At 41.1% G+C, this 21,430-nt stretch overlaps 1 protein-coding gene across 1 annotated transcript in view; it reads right to left on the reverse strand.

The window, feature by feature from the left end:
- The window catches only part of LOC140508306 (uncharacterized), a 38,159-nt gene extending 25,666 nt beyond the window's left edge, over positions 1 to 12,493 (reverse strand). The window contains exon 1 of the mRNA XM_072616124.1: positions 10,635 to 12,493. The gene's annotated coding sequence lies outside the window, so the exon portion shown is untranslated. The remainder of the gene's footprint in view (positions 1 to 10,634) is intronic.
- Between the last annotated feature and the right edge of the window lie 8,937 nt (positions 12,494 to 21,430).

The raw sequence follows: 21,430 nt of genomic DNA on the forward strand, positions 1-21,430 counted from the left end.
GGCCTTTCTCACAGAAACCAAGGCTTTTAAAGATCCTATCCATCCTTTCACCCAGCAATATCACTTCTAGGACTGTATCCCAAGGAGATCATAAAAATGGGAAAAGGTGCCACATGTACAAACATATTTATAGCAGCTCTCTTTGTGGTGACAAAGAACTGGAAATTGAGGGGATGCCAATCAGTTGGAGAATGACTGAAAACAAGTTGTAGAATAGGAAAGCAATGGAATACTACTTGTACTTTAAGAAATGAAGAACAGGAAGACTTCAGAAAAGCCTGCAAAGGCTTACATGACCTGATGCTGAGTGAAATGAGTAGAACCAGGAGAACATTATACACAGTATAATCCACAGTGTTTGAGGACTGCTTGTGATAGACTAAGCCCTGAAATGCAAGGACCTAAAACATTCCCAAAGGACTCTTCAGGCAGAATGCCATCCACATCCAGAGAAAGAACTATAGAATTAGAATGCAGAATGAAGCAGGATATTTACTCCTGTGTTATATTTTGTTTTCTTCCTGGCAGAGGCTCCACTCACTGACCTTTCTACCCCTTCCCCACCCTCAAACAAACAGAAAACTATCCCCAGGCTCTGCTCCCTCCAGCCTGGAAGGCCCTCCCCTTCTTCCCTCAGCATTAACATCCTTCACAATGGCACTCAAATCCCCTTTTCTGCAGGCCTGCCCTGGTGTATCCCTCCATCCCCAGTTGCTAGTGTCTTCCTCAGAAATTACCTTCCATGTGTATCCTCCTCTACAGGCCTGATCTAAGCAATTCTTGAATGGTTATGAATGGAGAGCCACAACTGAAGTCAGGAAGGTCAGGGTCCAAGCCCTGCCTTAGACCAGGCTGGCAGAGACATCTTCAGCAAGTCACTGAGAAGGCTGTTTTCAAGGTCCAGGCCAGCCCTGATGTTCAGACATCTGGGATCATCTCCCAGGACACAGGGCACTCCATACACAGAGATCTCCCAACAGGTCAGAAGGAGAGCAGCAAATGAGGGGGGGATTACAAATAATTTCTCAGATAAAAGGTTTCAAATCTCAAATACATAAAGAATTTTGTCAAATGTATAAGAACAGGAGTCATTCCCCAATTGATACACGGTTAAAGGACAAGACAAGGCAATTGCTGATGAAATCAAAACTATTTACACTCATGAAAAAATGTTCTAAATCATTATTGATTCAAAGCACCTTGAGACCATCTCATGCTTATCAGATAGTCTAAAATGATAGGATAGAAGAGGAAAGTGACAAATGTTGGAGGGGATTTGGAAAAATTGGTACACTAATTCACTGGTGGTGGAACTGTGAACTGATCCAACCATTTTCAAGAGCATTCCGAATCACTGGAAGAAAAAGACCCCAGGGATTGACTGTCTTCAGGATAGTGAATATAGCAAATACTTTATTGAACAGGTAATGTTTTTTCAGTCCTATGAGAATGTTGAGGTCTGGGATGGTGCTGGGGGCCCTGAAATACTAACACACTGGTTCCTGCTGAATGAATTTGACACAAGTCTTCTTAAAGCCAAAGAAAAACAAACTTTATTAAAGATTCACCATACTGGGTTGACTCTTAAGGAGCCTAAGCATTTGTAACGCTTGTTTTAACAAGCGGGCCAGATAGAATCTCAGCTGGACAGAGTCAGAGCTGGATTGAATCTGAGCACCTCCATGGAGGTGAGATGGTACAGAAAAAGACTGAGGGAAAAATCCAGGTGTTGACAGATAGTCTGGGATCCCAGAGATGGTCTTGATAGGAGAGGTCAACCTGGAATGTCCAGAGGTCTTGATGGAAATGATGGGGTGAATACAGATTGAATCTAGGGAGGATCTTGATGGGAGTGGCCAGCAGCCCTGAGAATGGGATTTTGATTGGACCAAGGGTGAGGAGTACAACGGAGATTTGGGCATAGCCCTAATGAAAAGCTTATAGGCCCCAAGAGACTGCCCACAGATTCAAGGAGAGTTCAAGGAGGTTCCCAGAGTCTGTACTCCATCAAGAAGTTTCCTTAAATGCCATTGTGTCCAGGTGATCAATGGAAAATGGCCTTGAGCTGGAGTTCAGATGTCATGAGACATCAGAAAAGTGATACTGGAGAAATGCTTTCTGTGACTAATAACTGTGGGAAAGCCTTGATTCAGAATTGCAAGCTCATTACTCATCAGCAAATTCTCATTAGAGAGAAGCTTGATGGATATAATGAATGTGAAGTAACCTCATCCCCCCACTCATCACTTCCTTGCCTAGATTTCACCCTAGAATGAAAAGACATGCATGTGTTCAGTGTGGGAAGGCCTTTGGTTGGGATTTAGATCTTGATAATCCTCAGATTTTTATTGGGGAGAAGTTGTATAAATGTAATAAATGGGGAAAGACTTTCTACTACAGATCTCTACTACACCCTTTATTAACCATCAGAGAACCCACACTGCAGAAAAATCTTTTGAAAGTAATTAGGGTGGAATGTCTTTTAGACAAAGGTCCCAACTTGCTAGACATCAGAGTATCCACACTGGAGAAAAACCTTTTGAATATAATTGGTTTGGAAAGGCTTTCAGATTGAGCCCCAGTCTTTCTAAACATAAGAGAATTCACACTGGGAAAAAAAAACAACAACTTTTCGATTGTAATCAATGTAGAAAGGCTTTTATACAAAGTTCCCAACTTGCTATCTATCAGAGAATCCACACTGGAGAGAAAGCTTTTGAATGTAATCAATGTGGAAAGGCTTTCATAATAAGGCAGTAGCTTTGTTGCACATCAGAAAATCCTCATTGAAGAGAAACACTTGGTGGTTAGCTTGGCAGAAAGCTGAGCCAAAACAGGGTTTTCAACACTGGAGCAAGAAAGGAGTGGCCAGCTTTCAGAGATAGGTTGTGTAGGACCACATTAACTCATCTGGGTCAGAACACTTGTAAGCATCCAAAGTGGTCTGGTAAAAATGATGGGGAAATTCAGAAGGTGCTAAGTAAAACTATGAGGATTCTACAGGCTTACTAGTACAAGGCCCTGTTTAATTCCAGCAAAAGTTAAATACAAGGAAAGCTTAGAGAGAATCAAGATTCTTGGCTTAATATTAAGGCAGATGAAAATCACTTCTGTGCTGAGAGTAACAGTACAAAGTGCTTTTATCATGCTCTGAAGGCTATGTATGGGTCAAAGACCAGTGCTATGGTGCATCTCAACTATTCATTGCTGATGGAGCCACATTGATGAGGGATAAGGACATGATCCAGGAGGGTTGGGCTGAATACTTCTACAGCATTCTCAAGAGACCATCCTCAAGCACTGCTGAAGCTACTGACCATTTACCTCAGGTTGTACTCATTCCCCACATGATAGCCATCCCTGCAATTTACAATTCTTGCCACCAAAAGAAAACTGTTACAGTTTTTTAAGTATTTTAAAACATCTTTTTTATTATTCTGTTTTCCTTAATCATCCTGGGAAACAGATCTAAGAAAGGTATAACTGAATCAAAGGGTAGACAGTTTCACCAATCTCTGGGCATAACTGCAGACTGTACTGCAAAATGGATGGGTCAGTTTAGTTCCAACAGTGAATCAGTGTCCCAAATTTCCATGTCCTCTCTGAGGAAGGAATTTATAATTTTCATGTTAATAGATAGGATATATGTGTAATGAATGCAGTAATTATTTTGTTTTCTCAAGAGCTGTCTTTTCCAGCTTGTGATCCAGATTCACAATGCTACCTGAATTGATCAAACAAGGCTCAGAATCACTGGCATCCTTCTGTCTGAGTATATGAAGTGAAGCAAATCCAAGGCAGTGGAAGCTGTTCCTGTCCCATCATTCTGGTTCTGTACTTTAGGAGAGGTGGCCACAACCCCCAAAGACTTGACTCCAGAATTGTTGTATTGTGGGACTGAAGGGTTTCTCCTGGGAAACCCCTAAATGATTGTGGATAATCCACAGATGGATTAATTAAACTACTTGATTACTGACACTCAAGTCTCTAGGCCTGCATTGGTCAGCTCTGAGCATTCTCAGGTTACAGACAGGTTCCATAAAAAGCCTATTAGGTCCTCCAATGTTTGTCACTTTTCCCTTCTATCACTGTAGCTTGTCTGATAGGTTTAAGATGGTATCTCAAAGTTTTTGATTCAAATTTCTGTAACAAATAATGATTCAGAACATTTTCTCATATGATTGTATATAATTTTTACTTCTTCATCAGAAACTGCCTGTTCCTTGCCTTTGACCATTTAGAGTTGGGGAATGACTCATATTCTTTTAGATTTGACAAAGTCCTTTGTATATTTCAGGTATGAGGCCTTTATCTGAAAAACTGTCTATAGATTCTCCCCCTGCCCCCGGATTTTCTGCTTTCCTTCTGATCTTGGCTACATTGGTTTCATTTGAACAAAACCTTTTTAATGAAATTAAGTCAAAAATTATTCACTCTGCACCTCTCCATGCTTTCTCTTCTTTATCCATCAGGCTGACTGGTAATATGTTGCATCATGTTCTTTTGATTTCCTATGATGTCTCCCTTTATATCTAAGTCATGTATCTATTTTGACCATATCTTGGGAAATGGAATATGATATTGGCCTCTGTCCAGACTACTTTCCAGCTTTCCCCACAATTCTCACCAAATCAGGAATTCTTGCCACAAAAACTGGTCTTGACATTTTTCAAACACAAAGTTCCTATAAGCATTTGCTACTATGTCATGTATGTTAACTTTGTTCCACTGATCTGCCTTCCTATCTCTTAGCCAGTACCAGAGAATTATTTTAGTACTATCATTAGGGTTTTGTTTTTAGATTTTTATCTCTTTTATTTTTAATTCATGGAATAAAATGAACACTTCCGTAACATGGTATGATAAAAGAAAAGATGCTAGCACATGAAACAGCAAATTATGTACAACGGTCATTCCTTTAAAGAGATAAGAAATTTATCATGTAAATTTCTTTTTTTTCCCCTGATCACTCTTCCCTAGAGACAGCTACCATCAGATACAAATAAGTTTATATGTGTAAAATCATTCCAAACATACTTCTCATTCTCAGTTCCTTCTCTGGATGCAGAGAGCATATTCTTCCTTTATACAGCCTTTGTACTTTTTGGTTGTTCATACCAGTGAAAATGGTGCATTCCCTCAAAATTGTTCTTAAAAATATTTTGCTGTTACTGTATCCAGTGTTCTCTTGGTTCTGTCCCTTTTCCTCTTCATTATTTTGTCCAAATCTCTCCATGTTTTTCTAAGATCATCAAGATCATCATTTCTTATATTATAGTAGTACTTCATCACAATCATCTCCCATATCTGATTAAGTTATCCCCAATTAAAAAGCATCCAATTCTTTGCCACTACAAAACAGGCTGCTATAAATATTTTAAAACATATAGGTTCTTTTCCTTTTTCCATAGTAGTCTTTGGAAATACACCTAGCAATGCTATTGTTGGGAAGAAGGCTATGCATAAATCCAGATCGCTCTGGAAAATGGTTGGATCAGTTCACAATTCCACCAACAATGAATGAGTGTCCCACTTTTTCCATATTCCCTCCAAAATTGATCATTTTCCCTTTCAACCATTCTAGCCAATCTGATTGGTTAAAAATGATATCTCAAGATTGTGTAAATTTGAATTTCTCAACTCCATAATGATTTACAACATTTTTTCATATGATTATAAATGGTTTGGATTTCCCCATTGGAACACTGTCTTTCTATATCCTCTGACTGTTTTTCAGTTATGGAATGATGAACATTCTTATGAATCTTACAAAGATCTTTGTCTGTTTTGTATATTTGAGATATGAGAATTTTATCTGAGAAAGTGTGTATAAAATTCCCTCCCCCTAGTTTTCTGCTTTCCTCCTGATCTTGGTTACCTTCCCTTTATTTATACTAAACTTGTTTAATTTAATGTAATCAAAATTGTCTATTTCATACCTCACTATCTTTCTTATCTCTTCCTTATTCATAAATTGTTCTCCTGTCCATAAGTCTAATAAAGTAACATGTTCCATGTTCTTCAAATTTTCTTGTAATATCTCTCTTCAGATATAGGTCATATATCCATTTTGACCTTATCTTGATAAATAGCATAAAATGTTGGTCCATGGGTAATTTCTGCCAAACTTCTATACAGATTTCCCAAGCTTATCACCAAGGTCATCCACTGCATCCTGAGCCATCTCCAGTTGTCTTGATTCTCTCCTGCCATTGGACTATGATGACTCTGGAGGAGAGAGTGAGGCTGACAACTTTGTGCAACTCTACCTCACTTAAATCCAACTTATGCACAAATCAAAAGACATCACCAATACCATTTTCCTATTTTACCTCAAAGTCCTGTGATGATAGGCAAGTGATAAAGCAGCAGATGTGGATACACTGGGAGCTATAGTCACAACCCTGCACATAGGTGGCCCAGGCTATGGGGTCTTTTCTCACTGGAAGCAGCAGTCCATACTCCAGCCCAGCTGAAACCACTGACCATTTACCTCAGGTCATACTCAACCCCCTAGTCATTCCCCAATTGATGGGCATCCCTGCAATTTTCAGTTCTTTACCATGAAAAGACAGCTACTATAAATATTTTAAAACATAAGGTCTTTTTTCTTCTTTCTTAATCATTTTGAGAAACAGAGCTACTAGCAGGACTGAGAGGTCAAAGGGTATATATGTATGTGTATATATACACATATAGGTACATATATGTGTGTTTATACATATATGCATATATGTGTATATGTGTGTATATGTATATATATACACCTATCTATATATGTATACACACACACACACACACACACACACACACACACACACACACCTATATATGGTTTGGGGATATAATTCTAGATTCCTCTCCAAAATGGTTGGACCAGTTCACAATTTCACCAACAATGAATTAGTGTCCCAAATTTTCTACTTCCCCTCCCATATTCATCACTTTCCTCTTCTATTCTTCTATCATTTTAGCCTCATAGATCTAACATGATGTGAACTGTTTTAATTTGCATTTCTCTAATCAATAAAGATTTAGAGCATATTTTCAGAAGTGTGAATAGTTTTTATTTTGTCATCAGAAACTACTTGTTCCTGTCCTTTGACTATTTATCAATTGAGGAATGACTCATATTCTTAAACATTTGACAAAGTTCTTTATATATTTAAGATATGAGACATTTATCTGAGAAATTGTCTATAAAATTTCCCCCCAAATTTCTGCTATCCTTCTGATTTTGGCTACATTGGGTTCATTTGTGCAAAACGGCTTTAATTTAATGTGAGCAAAAATTATTCCTCTTGTACCTCACCATGCTTTCTATCTCTTGTTTATTCATAACTTGTTCACTTCTCCATAAGTCTGAGAGTTAATGTTCCATGTTCTTTTAATTTCTTATGAGATCTCCCTTTATATCAAGATTATGTATCCATTTTGACCATTATTTGTCTTGGTATGTGGTGTAAGATATTGATCTATGCCCAATTTCTGCCAGGCTACTTTCCCTGTTTCCCCACAAGTTTTACCAAATAATTAATTCTTGTCATAAAAACTTAAATTTTACATTTTATAAACACAAGGTTGTTATAATCATCTGCTACTATGTATTATATGTCTACTCTGTTCCACAGTTCTACCTTTCTATCTCTTAACCAATACCAGATGGTTTTTTTTTTTTTACTGTCAGTTTATTTTTATATATTTTATTTTCAATTTATGGAAGAGTTTCCATTAAAGTATAATAAAAGATTACTGCATATGAAACAGGAAAAATATATACAACTTGCTATTCCTTTTAAATATAGTTATGCCATTACACACACACACACGCACACACACACACACCCTAAAATCATTCTATACATACTTCTGTTTATCCCTCTTTTCTCTGGATGCAGACAGAGTCTTCCTTCATAAACTGTTTGGGTGTTTACAACACTCAAAATGACTTATTTGATATTTATATTTCAGATGATCACGTTCATCATTTCTTTTATAGAACAGCAGCACTCAATCACAATCACATACCACAATTTGTTCAGACATTGCCCAGTTGATGGGGATCCCTCCAATTACCACTTCTCTGGCACCATAAGGAGAACCGCATTTTTTTTTGGAACTAATAGTTTCTTTTCCTTTTTCAGTTATCCTCTTTAAAATAGACCAAGTGGTGGTACTGCTGGGTCAAAGGGTCTAGGCAGTTTCACAAGTCTTTGAACATGATTCCAAATTTCTCTCCAAAATGTTTGGATCAGTTTAGAACCCCAACAACAATGAGTTATATTTCTACTCTGTTCCACTGACCTACCTTGCTATTTCTTAGCCAGTGTCACTTTTGACAATTACTGCCTCACAGTAGAGTTTAAGATCCAGAATTGCTAAACCTTTCCTTTACGTTATTTTTCTTTGGTTCGTTTTGACACGTGTACTCCCAGGTATTTTATATTACCTGGAGCTATTTTAAATGGGTAGCACCTGATATCTCTTCTGGCAGGCATTTCTTGGTAATATATAAGAATGCAGATGATTTATGTGGCTGAATGTTATATCCTGCTTCTTGGCTAAAATAATTGTTTCAACAAACTTTTTAGTTAATTTTTTGGTATTTTCCAAGTATATCATCATATTATCTGCAAAAAGAGATAGTTTTATCACCTCCTTTCCTATTCTGATTCCATTTCTTTTTCTTCTCTTATTGCTATTCTAGGATTTCCAACACAGTATTGAATAATATCGGTGACACTAAGCATCCTTGTTTCACTTGTGAAGGCGTCTAGTTCAGCCCCATTATAAACAGTGTTTGCTGATGGTTTGAGACAAATTTTTTTTTATTAATTTAAGAAGAAATCCATATCTATACTTTTAAGGGTTTTTAAAATCCATTTTAAAAATCTATTTAGTATTTTATTTTTCCTCAGTTATATGGAAAAAAAATTAACATTCATTTTTAATACTTTGAGTTTCAAATTCTCTTCCCTTCCTCCCACCCTCCCTTCAAGGATTCTTAAGTAGAAATGAATGTTGTATTTTATCAAGTTTTTTTTTCAGCTATTGACATATTCATATGACATTTGTTACTTTTATTACTGATATAATGAATTAAGTGAATCATTCAATTAATTTAGTAATTTTCATTATGTTAAACCATTCCTGTATTCCTGGTATCAATCCCAATTGTTTATGATCTGGAATCTTTGTAATATATTGTTTCAATCTCCTAGCTGGTATTCTATTCAGGATTGTTATATGCATATACTGAAATTGGTCTGTAATTTTCTCTCTTTTTTACTCTTCCTGGTTTAAATACAAATACCATATTTGGTTCATTAAAGGAGTCTGCAGTACCCTTTCTTTTCCCATTTTTCCAAATCATTCATTCAATACTGGAATTAGTTCACCTTTAAACGTTTGTTCGAATTCCCTTGCAAATCCATATGGTCCTCATGCTTTTTTGCTTAGAAAGCTCATTTAAGGCCTATTCAATTTTTCTTTTCAAAAACAAGTTTATTTATTCCATTTCCTCTTCTGTTAATCCCAGGAGAATAAGGTTCCAAGACTACCAGCTCTCCATTCCTCCCTGCAAGGTTCGGAAAGGAGGAGAGCATAATTACAGTAGAGAAGATGGAGTGGGAAACCAAAGATTCAGAATGCTGGAAGGTTATGTTGAAAAGGCAACATTGATCTGGGAGGAATAAAGTATGGAAGAGATTATGATCAGCCAAAGGAAATTCAGAGTTCTTGATCATGGAAAAGGAACTTAATAAATATTTGTTGACTTGACATGGCTCATTTGACGGTGCTCTGCTCTGCTAATTCCCCTTAACATGGAGTGGTCATCGAGGTGGTAGGGCTGCATCATTCCAAATTCCCAAACACTTTTCTTTTAGGAATTACACCTCCTTTGGTCACACTTATTGGGGAACTAGCTGCAGTGGGAATGCTTTATGGGTTCAAGTATACAGAATTTCCATTGTGCCCTTGGAAAAAGGACATTTTTTTATACTTGTCATCTAACTGATTTAGCTGGCTTCCCAAATATAAATCTGAAATAATAAATGCTAGCTTATTTATTGCCCAGTCTTGGATTTCTTGATACAGTTTTACCAATATTCTCATGGAGTAATGGACAGATCATCTTCTTTTGATCCTATGTTACTTTCCCCCCTTTTAATAGTTAGTTATTCTGAAATTTACACAACTCAACAAATATACACATTTCCACATACAAAGATTATTGAGGGTTTACCCTTCTCCTCTGCTCAGACCATCAGAAAGGACAAGTTGGTGGTGTTATGGAGTGAGCCTGGAGCTCATATCTGGCCTCAGAACCAGAAACATAGACATTTACCAGCTGTGTGACTCTGGGCAAGTCACTTAACTTTGTTTGCCTCAGTTTCCTCAACTATACAATGGGAGCCCTGGAGAAGGAAACGGTGAACCATTCCAGTATCTTTGCAAAGAAGATCCCATTAAAATGGCATGAGACCATACGGCCCAATTAACAGTAGATGAGGTCAGTTCCATCTGTCCAACAATGTACGGGCTGGATTTAGCACTCACCACGTGAAATCCCTCCCCATAACCTGATGTACAAGTACGCTATTTACCGTTTACATTATTATTGGAAGACTCACCTCCCCTCTGGCCTCAGAGACTGTCTCACTGCGGCCCTGGGCGGGTCATCCGCACAATGGGCTGGAGAAGGGGCTGCCAAGCCCCTCTGGTGTCTCTGCCAGGAAGAGCCGGCCATGACTGAGAGAGCTGGCCAGCACGGGCTCCTCCCCTCACACGCTCTATACCGTAACCTAGAATTAGTCTGTTTCCATCTGGCGCTTCTTCTCCTTGGGCCTTACCTCACTCCCAGCTGGGCCTCTAGCAGTTCCCCCAACAGTGACCGGATGTCAGGAGGAAGGCCGGGCGGGGAGGAGGAGGAGGGAGTTCAGCCGCGGCCTGGTTGGGCCCAGGCGGCGGACCAGGGCTGGACGGAGAGAGGTCAGGGCTGGACGGAGAGAGGTCAGGGCCGGACGGAGAGAGGTCAGGGCTGGACGGAGAGAGGTCAGGGCCGGATGGAGAGAGGTCAGGGCTGGACGGAGAGAGGTCAGGGCCGGACGGAGAGAGGTCAGGGCCGGACGGAGAGAGGTCAGGGCCGGACGGAGAGAGGTCAGGGCCGGACGGACAGAGGTCAGGGCCGGACGGAGAGAGGTCAGGGCCGGACGGAGAGAGGTCAGGGCCGGATGGGCCGATCACTGGCCCGCAGCAGCTGGGCTGGAGACGAAAGGCCGGCGAGGCCCGGGGCTGCGGGCGGACGGAGACGCCATGGCGGCGCTCAGACTCAGCAGGCCCAGGGTCCGGCCTATCTTCCCTCGGAACGATCCGCAGGCCCTCGGGAAGCCACGTGGCCGGCCCAGGCTCCCTGCCGTGCGACCGCGCGCCCCCTTCTGGCCGTGCGAGGAGTGAAGGGGCGACAGCAGCTCTGGTCCTGGAGGCGGGAGAAGCAGCGTCCCACTGGACACCTCAGGACATAGAAAGGCAGGGAGAGGAGGAAGTCCTCCGGGGCCAGCCGGGATTCCTTTCTGGGGAGCAGGGGGAGAAGCGGGGGGGAAGGGGGCGGGGTATGGGGGGCCGGGCACCGAGAGAGACGACCGAGGTCAGCTCAGCTGACCCGAGGGCGGGGCGGAAAGGCAGGCCTGGCCTCTGATTGGCGGGTTGCGCGGGAGCCGATGACTCTGATTGGCTCTAGCTCCTGCCACAGTGAGCCTCTGAGAGGCCTATTCGCGCTCTTTACCATTCTGGGTCCCCGGCGCCGCGCAGCGTGGGAAGAGGGGTGTTGTGAGTCTGGGGCGGACGAAGTAGCTCCGGTCAAGGGTGTGGAGACAGTTCGGTGGAGGACCTAGCTGGAGAGAGGACGCCAGAAGACGGGAATCCCGACGGGAAGACTGAGCATGCGCACTGACTACACCAACCCATTTGTCTGAGAGCGAGCGAGGTCGGGAGGAGTGTGAGAGCAACCCGGGAGCATGCGCCGAGGCTGGCTAACTGGACTGAGTGTAACCTGACACTGACAGCGAGGGGAAGGAACTGAACATGCGCAGAGAATCGCTAACGGGACAGCATAACCTGAAAAAACTTGACAGCAAAGGGATGAAACTAAGCATGCGCAGAGGCCGGCTGAGGAGACTGAGCATAACCTGAAACTGACAGAGAGGGGATGAGATTGAGCTTGTGCCAAGGCTAATTATTGATCTTGTGGGTGGGCATCGGGGAAGAAAAGCAGACTTTTTGGGGGATCCTGAAGGTAGGTCTGGGGTGCAGACCTCAGCAGTCAGGTGAGCTGCTGAGAATAGACAGAAAAGTGGCTGGGCGGAGGAGGTAGGGGAGCTAAGCCCCGGGCCTCATGGGGGCGTGGAGTCCCCCACCTCCCCCGACCCAGGCTGTGTTGGTGAGACTCTGCAGACCCGGGGTTGCCCAATTTTAATTAGAAGTCTCCAGGTCTGGGGTTTTTCAGCCTCCTCTCTCTCCTCCCTGGCGCAAACGTTTGTTTCCTGACTCCGGGTTCCCTTATTCTTTGACCCTGTCTGTGCCCCCTTCCTCACCTCCACCTCTTGGATTTTGACAAAGATCAAATCTCACTGAATGTCAACAAATTCATTCTAGAGAAAAACCCACTGAACTCAGTAAATGTGAGAAGGAAAGTCTTTTTAGACATCAGGAAATTCCTGCTACTGTGAAACTCTCTGAATGTAAAGAATGCAGGAAATCCTTCAGGGAGAAAAAATACCTTAAAAGCCATCAGAGGACTCATACTGGAGAGAAACCTTTTGAAGATAATAAATGTGAGAAAGCCTTCAGCCACAGGGGGAGCCTGAGGAGGCATCAGAGAATTCATACTACAGAGAAACCCTTTGAATGTCCTGAATGAAGAAGCCTTCAGTGGCAGGCTGGATCCTAATAGCCATCAGAGAATTCATACTGTAGTGTAACTCTTAGAATGTAATCAATATAGGAAAGCCTTCAGGGAGAAGGATCACCTTAAAAGCAATCAGACAACCCTCAGTGGAGAAAAATGCTTTTGAATATAGTGAATGTAGAAACTAGTTCAATAAGAGGCAGAGTCTTGGTAGACATCTGAGAATTCATCCTGGAATGAAACCTTTTGAATGTAATCAATGTGAGAAGAACCTTCAGCATATATCGTCACCTTAGCGTGCCTCAAAGAATATCTGGTCACTGGATCCAGATGGCTCAGGATGAGAAAGTGAGGCTGGTGACCTTGCAAAGCCATCCCTCACTCAAAACAAAGTCAAGGGCAAGTCGTGTCATCATTTTTCTCATGTCATGGTCTTCAAAAATGAAAGACAAAGGCAAGAAAAAAACCCCCAAGTATGTGTAAAATATTTGATAGTCTACCTACCAGGAAGCACAGAGGAACCTTGTGAATACAACTACAAAAAATACTCTACAAAAATACAGAATTAATAATTAGAGAAATAATTGCTCCTCAGTTGACAGAGATCATATAACAAAAATGACAATACTGTGCTACAAACATTAATCTTCCAAATATATTTTATAGTGGATAAGCTGCTTGACCTTGTTTGCCTCAGTTTCTTCATCTGTAAAAATGAACTAGATTAGGAAATAGCAAACCTCTCCATCATCTTTGCAAAGAAATCCCAAATGGTGTCACAAAGAATCAGCATAACTGGCTGAATATTAAAGGATGAGAGGGCTTGGTATGTGATATTTTGGAGGACAAAGGAGCTAGGATTACAACCAAGAAAGCCATAACCAAAAAAACTGAGTGTAATCAGAGGATTTTCACACCTTCCTGATGAAAAGACCAGACATGAATATAAAATTAGGCTTCCAAATACAAGAGTTGTATAACGGATAAAAAGTGTCTGAGGTCAGATTTAAACTCAAGTCTTCCTGGCTCCAGGCTCAGTGCTCTATCCATTACATACTAAATCTGGAATACTAAATCTGAAATAAAGCTAGAAAGGTACAGTGTTTAGATGCCAGAGAATAAAGTTTTTCTTTCTCCTGGAAGTAATCCAGAGCCATTGGAACCACTGAGCTGGGGAACGATGTAGTCAGAAGCACACTTATGAAAATGACTCAGGCAGCTCCATAGAAAAAGGACTGCAGTAGATAGAGACTTACAACATTCTAGGATAGAAACGATCAGAGGTTCAACCCAGGTTGTGACCAGTGAATGAAGAGTAGGGTGAATGTCTAAGATGTTTTGGGAAAGAAAGAAGATTTGACCACTGGCTGGATATGTAAGCTGAAAATGAGGAGGATAAAAGTGAGTTCCTAAGGCTGGGTGAATGGAAGGATTATGCTATGTAGACTGGAAAGTCTGGTTGGAAACATAAATCCTTATTTGGTTACATCGAGTTTGAGATACCTATGGAAAATTAAATTGTAAGCTTCCAATGAAGAGTTCTCGATGTGTCCCTGAACCTCAGGGGAGTAACAGTAATTGTCAATTCATTGCTAATAAATACTCTGGAGAGGTTTTGTGGAGGGAACTCAATTTCCTACTTCCTACTATTTTTATTGGAGGCAATCAAGGTTAAGTGACTTGCCCAGTGTCACACAACTTGTGTCTGAGGCCAGATTTGAACTCAGGTCTTCCTGACTACAGGCCCAAGGCTGTATCCACTGTGCTACCTCATTGCCCCTTGCTTCCTACTATTCTGCCTTCTTGGTTCTGTACCAAAAAGAGAAATTTGAATCCAGTGTTGGGAGCAGAAATCCCATTGAAAGGAGCTGACAAAATGAGTGTAAAGTGCAGATGTTGCTGTAATGATCCCAGACGATCTTTTCTAGGAGATTTGCTGTAAAGCAGAGAGTTATAAGCTAACCATTTGAAATGATGGTTGGATAAATTGGAATGTGGGGGCCTGTGATCTGGATATTTTAGTAGGCAAATGAAATGAAAGCCATGGAAATGATGATTCCCAAGGGAGAGATTTCAAAGATAGAAGAGAAGAAGGCCAACGCTATGGTCTTGGCACCCACTTCTGTGCAGCAGAAGATGAACCTTTGAGAGTTATAGAAAAGAAGTAATCAAAGTAGAGGAGAACCAAGAAAGCATAGGATTACAGAAGTGAGAGGAAAACGTCGTCTTGGAACGCTGGAAGATTACATTCAGAAATTAATTACTGAAATCTTTGATTAAGCCTAGAAATTTCATCAGCTTCCCCCACATGTCTACGGATGAGGCTCTGGTGGAGATAGATGTGGGCTGTTGTACTTGAAGTAGGGATATCTGGAAGGATGCTAGAAAGGAATATGGTTATTACTTCCACCATCTTGATGATCCCCTCTCCCCTTGATCTTCCTCTTGATGACCTTCTGGCCTCAGGACTGATAATATCTGTCCTCATCTCAAGCCCATATATATATGTCTTGGTCACATAGACCAGACTCTCCCACTGAGACTTTGAAACTTGAGTTATGAATCAAGATCATATGTACACACTGAATTGTTGGACCTTACTCTAAACCCTTCCATCTTTATGACAAGATCCTTTGGGCTGAGTTTGCTGTGCCTGTGGCCTTCAGTCCTCCAGTTGTTATGTTAAGTCTAGCAGAAATATCTGGTATAAGTGGTCACTCCAGTGTTAGCTCTCTACATTTTCTTGTTTGGGCCTAGTCCCTACCAAGTCATAGCATCCTTAAATCACTGTTAACTTGGAGAGATGACTCCAGTGGAGAACCACTGGGACCTTTCCTTGGCCCAGTGATACCTGCCACTTTTATCAGGGCCGTGTCCATTGGCACCTCCAAGTATAAAGGCAAGTGAAGTTGAACAGGACTGTTAGTAAAGTACCCTGAGCACCCTGAGAATTGGAGGGAATAGCCAGTAATCAAGGCTGCAAGCATTTAGTAAGCACCTTCTGCATGCAGAACCCGCATGAGCTGACATAGGCGGGTAAATTGAGCCTGGAAGGAGAACAGATCACTGACCAACAGGCAGACAGACACCAGGAGGGAAGAGCAGGCTCTGGATGGGGCTGAGGCAAGCTGAGCTTCTGATTGGTGATCTGGGGAGGAGGCAGGTGAACGCTGTTTGCTCAAACTATCACGGCCCTCCTGATTCTTGTGTACAGATGCACGTGGAGTGTATGATCCATTTCCTGATGGGGCAGAAGCAGGCGTTGAAGGCAGTTCTTAGTCTAGTTGGGAGAGGGGAGTCAGGCCTCCCCAAGGGTCCAGGGGCAGTCATTGGAAGAGGGAGCAGGGGAGCGTAGTGAGATTCCTGGCCAAGAGGCTGAGCATGCACACAGGTTGCACAGCTCCATCCAGGAAAGCTCTAGACGCTGGCAATCTCGAAGGAGGATGAGCATGCGCAATGACTGGGTAATTGAACTTCGTTAAGAGGAATTCTAGGTGGCCATTGGACAGCAAGCTGAGGAGAGGTGGGAGGGCGGGGCTCCTGAGCATGCACAGAGGTCAGATCTTGGCCTCATGGGTGGACTGGTGGAAAGGAAATTCCAGAGGGAGGGTTAGATGGAACCCATGGAGGTTCCTGAGGAGACACCCAGGCTGCAGTGTGGAGGCAGGAGGTGAGCAGAGCTGGGGTGGTGGGAACTGAGGCTGTCCTGGGGAGAGGGAGGAGTGACATACGGGTAGATGAGTAGAAGAGGGGAACTCTGTGTTTGAAAAATGTGAGGACCAATTTCTGTGATAAGAAATCTTGATTTTGTGACAGTTGTTTGGGAAACTGGAAAGTAGTCTGTCAGAAATTTTACAGAGACGACCTTTGATATAAAGGAAGACATTATAGGAAATTAAAAGAACATGATGGAACATGTTACCAATCACATTTGTGGAAATGTAAACAATTTGTGCATCAATAAGAAATCCTATGGTGAGGGGCAAAATTTATAATTTTCAATTACATGAAATTTCAAAGGTTTTGTTCAAATAAAGCCCATTTAGCCAAATTTTATAGACACTTTCTCAGATAAAGGTCTCATATCTCAAATATATAAAGAACTTGGTCAGATCCAAAAGAATATGAGTCATTCCCCAACGGTAAGTGGTCAAAGGCTAGGAACAGGCAGTGTCTGGTGAAGAAATCAAAACCATATACACTCATATGAGACAATGCTCCAAATTATTATTTATTAAAAATGCTAATGAAAATATCCTTGAGATTGAGATGGTTAAGGAAACAAAAAAATATTTTAAAATATTATAGTAGCTCTCTTTTTGCTACCAAGAATTATAAATTCCATTTCGGAAATGGCTTGAGAAAGAGTTACTTCAGCAGTCTTTGAAGCTGCTCTCTTGAGAATGCTATGAAAGTGTTCAGCTCAATGCTGGAATCATGTCCTTATTACTAATCAGTGTGGCTCCATCCCTCCTGAGTGGGTGAGGTGCATCATAATTGGATAGGTCTTTGGTCCATAAATAGCCTTCAGGTGCCTTGCCCATCTCCAGTTCTCCTAATCTCTATCTAGCCACTGGACTTAGATGACTCTGGAGGATAAAGTGACCTTCGTGACTTTGCACAGCTCTGCTTCACTTAAATCCAATTCATATGCAAGTCATAGCATCTTCCTGATGGCATCATCTTCTTTCAGAGTGAAGAACTGTTTACATAGCCTACAGGGCATCATAAAAGTGCTTTGGATTGTTACAATCAGCATAAAACTGAATCCCATCTGCCTTCTTACTGAGCCAAGAGTCCTGAATCTCTCCAAGCTTTGCTTTTATTTATCTTTGGCTGGAATTAAATGCAGCCTTCTTAGAGATGAATGAAGTAACCTACTGGTAGGCCTGTCAAGGTCTCATTTTTCATTTAGTACCTTTTAAATTTCCTTATAATTTTCATCAAAACCAATTTAGATTTTTACTAGTGTTCTGGCCCAGATGAGTTAATGTAGTATTCTATCATAAATCTCTGAATTCTGCCACTCCTTTCCTGCTGTTTAGATGTTTAAAATGTTTAAAACTGTGTTTAGGCTCAGCCTTCTCTCCAACTTAGCCACAGAATGTTGTCCCATGGAGAGTCACTCTTAGTAGTTGACTGAGCAGTCTTCTGATAGTGACCTACCTTGGGGCTGCTGCTTTTGTTGAATGTGAATGTATAGGCTCAGATGGTTCCAGCACTCTGGGGTGCACATCTCCTTTGTGACTCTCACATGCTCTGTGTCTGTTCTCCTTGTAGTGACACAGTCTCTGTAGTGCCAATGTTTGCTCCAAGAGTAGACCATGAAGTTCTTTGTATTTAAGTTGGTGATGAGAAGGTCCTGAGCTGCATGAGTCGTCAGTAGCCATTGTGATTTCATTTATTTATGTGTATATATCTTTTTCTGTATTTATGTTTGAATGTTTGTTTTCTTCAGTAGAGACCAGGTTGGAAATAAATGAAATAGCAAGAGAGCTGGGAATTCCTTTGGAATAATGTGACCTGCAAACATTCATGAGTGATGGTCCCTGGGACTTCAATTTGAGAGAAATTCATAACTTTATTATGAAAGGAGATAAAAATCCAAAGACTGACTGTGAATTTGATGAAATTGGAAAGAGATTCAGACAGTCTTCCATCCTAAATCATTGGAAGGAAATGACCTCAGAGAATGTGTATCTTCCAGGTAGTGAATATAGAAAATATTTTCCTGAAGAGGTAAAACTTCTTCAGTTCCATTGGAAGGTTCCTGAAATGCAAATGTATCCAGGTAATCAATGGGAAATGGCCTTGAGATGGAGTTCAGTCCTCCTTAGACATCAGAAATGTGAAAGTAGAGAAATGCTGTCTGTAAGTAATGAAGGTGGGAAGGTCTTTACTCATCAGCAAATTCCTACTGAAAAGGAGCCTGATGAATGTAATGAATGGGAAGCAGCCTCATCCCCCCAATCATCTCTTCTTTCTCAACCTATGTTTCACCCTAGAATGAAAAATTATGTGTGTTCTCAGTCTGGGAAAGGCTTTGGTTTGAACTCAGATGTCGATAGATTTCAGAACATTGATGCTGGTGGGGAGTTTTATGAATACGATGAATGTGGGAAGGCTGACTATTTCAGATCTTTCCCTATTGCCCATCATAGAATTCACAGTAGAGAGAAACCTTTTGAATGTCATCAATGTGGAAAGGCTTTCACAGACAGTGGAAGTCTTGCTGTACATCAGAGAATCCACACTGGAGAGAAGCCTTATGAATGTACTCAGTGTGGAAAGACTTTCAAACACAGCTCCCCTCTTGCTGCCCATCACAGAATCCACACTGCAGAGAAGCCTTTTGAATGTAATCAATGTGGAAAGGCTTTCACCCACAAGGATACTCTTGTTGCCCATCAGAGAATCCATACTGGAGAGAAGCCTTGTGAATGTAATCAGGGTGGAAAGGCTTTCACAAAGAGACAGATACTTGTTGTCCATTGGAAAATCCACACTGAAGGGAAACCTTATAAATGTAATTAATGTGGAAAGGTTTACACTCAGAGGTACCATCTTTCTGCACATGAGAGAATCCACACTGGAGAGAAGACTTGTGAATGTAATCAATGTGCAAAAGCTTTCACACAGAGCTTCCATCTTGCTGTACATCAGAAACTCCACAGTGGAGTGAAGTCTTATGGATGTTTCCTATGTGGAAAGAGTTTCAAATTCTCTTTTTTTTTTAATGTTTATTTATTTATTTTTAGTTTTCAACATTCATTTCCACAAAATTGTGAGTTCCAAATTTTCTCCCCATCTCTCCCCTCCCTTCACCCCATAACATCTTGCATTATGATTTTCCCTTCCCTCAAAAAGCCCTCCCTTGTATCATATGCCTCCCTTCCCTTATCCCCCTCTTCTTTCTTTTCTTGTAGAGCAAGATAGATTTCTCTACCCCATTACCTGTATTTCTTATTTCCCAGTTGTGTGCAAAAACACTTCTGAACATTTGTTCCTAAAACTTTGAGTTCCAACTTCTCTTCCTTCCTCCCTCCCCACCCATCCCCACTGAGAAGGCAAGCAATTCAATATAGGCTATACATGTGTAGTTATGCAAAAGACTTCCATAATAGTCATATTGTGTAAGACTAACTATATTTCCCTCATGCCCCCGTTTATTCTATTCTCTCTTTGACCTTGTCCCTCCCCAAAAGTGTTTACTTCTGATTACTCCCTTCTCTCATTTGCCCTCCCTTGTATGATCACCCTCATCCTACTTGTCCCCTTCTCCCCTACCCTTCTGTAGTGCAAGATATACTTTCATACCAACTGAGTGAGCACGGCATTCCCTCAAGCCAAATGTGAAGAGAGCAAGCTTCTCTTTTCCCTTCTCCTATCCTGCCTTTTCTCCTCCACTGAAGAAGCTTTTTCTTGCTTCCCTGATATGTGATAATTTACCCCCTTCCATTTCTCCCTTTCTCCTCTCAATATATTCCTCTCTCACTGCTCAATTTTATTTTATTTTTTTAGGTATTATCCCTTATTATTCAACTCATCCTGTGTTCTCTGTCTATAAGTGTGTATGTGTGTGTGTGTGTGTGTGTGTGTGTGTGTGTTTATAATCCCTCCAACTACCCAAATACTGAGAAAAGTCAAAAGAGTTACAAATATTATCTTTCCATGTAGGAATATACACAGTTCAACTTTAGAAAGTCCTTTGTTTTCTCTTTCCTGTTTACCTTTTCATGCTTGTCTTGATTCTTCTGTTTGAAAGTCAGATTTTCTATTCAGTGCTGGTTTTTTCATCAAGAATGCTTGGAAGACCTCTATATCATTGAATGACTATTTCTTCCCCTGAAGTATTATACTCAGCTTGCTAGGCAGGTGATTCTTGGTTTTAATCCCAGTTCCTTTGACTTATGAAATATCATATTCCAATCGATCCCTTAATGTGGAAGCTGCCAGATCCTGTGTTATCCTGATTGTATTTCCACAATACTCAAAACTGTTTCTTTCTGGCTGCTTGCAATATTTTCTCTTTGACCTGGGGAAGAGTGTCCAATTCAACTCCAATCTTGCTTTACCTCAGAGAATTCACACTATGAAGAAACCCTTGGAAAATCACTCAGTGTGTGTTAAGGCAGGATGTAGTTATTGTGTTCATGAGACAATAATCCTTTCCAATGTTGGTTCAAATTCATGCAGAGGCCCAAAAGAAGAGAGATATTCTGGCTTTGAAGTGCATCATTGAAAATGTAATTATCACTCTGTAGTTCTTTTTCTGGTTGTGGATGGCATTTTCCATTATGAATCACTTGGAATGGGCTTGGATCATTGCATTGCTGAGAACAGCTAAATGTAATAAAGTTGTTCATTGCTCAGTGTTGCTTTTACTGTCTTCTTACAATGTTCCTCTGGTTCTGTTCACTTCATTCAGCATCAGTTCATTCCAGCCTTTCCAGATTTTTCTTGTTTGCCTGCTCATCATTTCTTATGGAACCAGGATATTCCATTATATTCATATACGAGAAC

This window comes from Notamacropus eugenii, chromosome 5 (genome assembly GCF_028372415.1).
Source record: "Notamacropus eugenii isolate mMacEug1 chromosome 5, mMacEug1.pri_v2, whole genome shotgun sequence".
Lineage (NCBI taxonomy): Eukaryota > Metazoa > Chordata > Mammalia > Diprotodontia > Macropodidae > Notamacropus > Notamacropus eugenii.